Source organism: Limulus polyphemus, unplaced genomic scaffold, assembly GCF_000517525.1.
Source record: "Limulus polyphemus unplaced genomic scaffold, Limulus_polyphemus-2.1.2 Scaffold1713, whole genome shotgun sequence".
NCBI classification, from domain to species: domain Eukaryota; kingdom Metazoa; phylum Arthropoda; class Merostomata; order Xiphosura; family Limulidae; genus Limulus; species Limulus polyphemus.
This window is the reverse complement of record NW_013667323.1, coordinates 56,691-58,314: the sequence shown is the minus strand read 5'-3', so window position 1 is coordinate 58,314 and position 1,624 is coordinate 56,691. Positions and strand designations below refer to the sequence as shown.

General features: G+C 37.1%; 1 protein-coding gene across 1 annotated transcript in view; it reads right to left on the bottom strand.

Moving 5' to 3' along the window:
- The window catches only part of LOC106464665 (zinc finger protein 423 homolog), an 89,758-nt gene that overhangs the window by 86,739 nt on the left and 1,395 nt on the right, over window positions 1-1,624 (bottom strand). The gene's annotated exons all lie outside the window — the stretch shown is intronic.

Here is a 1,624-nt window from a genome sequence, read left to right as displayed (position 1 = left end):
CATTATAACGCCCCCACGGCTGAAAGGGCGAGCATGTTTGGTGTGAGGGAGATTCGAACCCGCGACCCACAGATTGTGAGTCGAGCGCCCTAACTTTGCATTGTAAAACTTAGTGATTTACCAGAGTAAATGGTACTGTATATCAGCATGTGTGAGCGCTTGTTCCTCTATTAACTTATTTAAGTTACGAAGCGTAACAAATCTGTTGTGATTTACTACATAATGCTGATTATTTAAATTTGTAAAATAACGTCCACTCTTGCAAAGCTTTATGTTATTGATACTATAAATCTCTTTCTTAAATAAATAAATATTGGGCAACTTTGTTTTCAGTATTTGACAACCGCCTTGCCTATGGATTAAATAAGAGTGGTTTGTATATAATATTTGAATTTTATGTATTCTAGTTGTTAAACGCTAATAGATACATTGTATTTGCTTAGACTTGGATTACAAGTTTGACTATAGTTTGATAGTTTGCTTTCGTCAAGCACCCATGAAAGTGGGTGTCCTGTATGAGAAAATGTTGGAATGTTATTTTCAAAATGTAAATAATTTTGTACCTTTGAAGCCGCAATGAAATGTTCCAAGTAATTCTTACACTATTACATTTGTACTTACTGAGCCATTGCTTTGTGTGTACGTTCCAAATCCAACATTATACAATAGCCAACGTTGATAATTACTAGGACATGCGTTATTTATTCTGCAAAGCACGTTGCATAAGAATAAATGTTTAGATTTTGGATTTTATCAAAGCTTAAGTTTACCTCAGCTGTTACACGATATACTACTTATATCGGCAAACAATTCAAGCATGAAATATGTGAATCCGTTACTGTCCAATCAAATAAGTTTCGATTTCATTTTCCAGCAGGGAGAGATAATCGTGCCTCCAGCAGCGAGAGGTAGTCGTGCCTCCAGTGCAGTGACTCCCAGTCTTTGTTTGTTTAAGAGCAGGGATCGAATCCAGAATTTAACGATATAAGCCTCGAGTTTCCACCTGAGCCAATGGGAGACCTTGGGCGTTGCGGATTCTTTCGACATGAGCGACGAAGTCCCAGCGAACCACGACCTAATATAATAGCAGTCTCCACATGTTGTGGATTAGTACAGATCTGGTGATAACACTAGAGACTAAGTTATATATATATATATTAAGGTATATGTAAAAATAACTTTGTTTTCAAGGGCCTTTCCAAAGCTCTTTGCAAACATCACTTGAAAACATATGTTCTAGTAAGTAAACTAGAAACTAACTGGAAAAAACCATATAAATTAGCCCGGTGATGAAGATCCAAACACTATCGTTTAATACACATAAACACTAATTTGACCGTACAAAATCCATAAGTTCCAGTTAGTTTTAGTTTTGTCTTACAAACTACAAATATAGGATCCGCCCACTATATCTTGATTTATAAGAGCACTGTTTGCTTAGATGAGAGATATTTCATAGTCCACTCACCCAGCCACTCCCAACTCTCTCTCTAGTTCTGATCATAACAATAACGCATAGCAAGAGGAAATTACTCTACTTTTAAGCCTTTGTTACTAATCGCAGCCCCCCAGTGGCACAGCGGTATGTCTGCGGACTTACAATGCTAGAAACCGGGTTTCGATA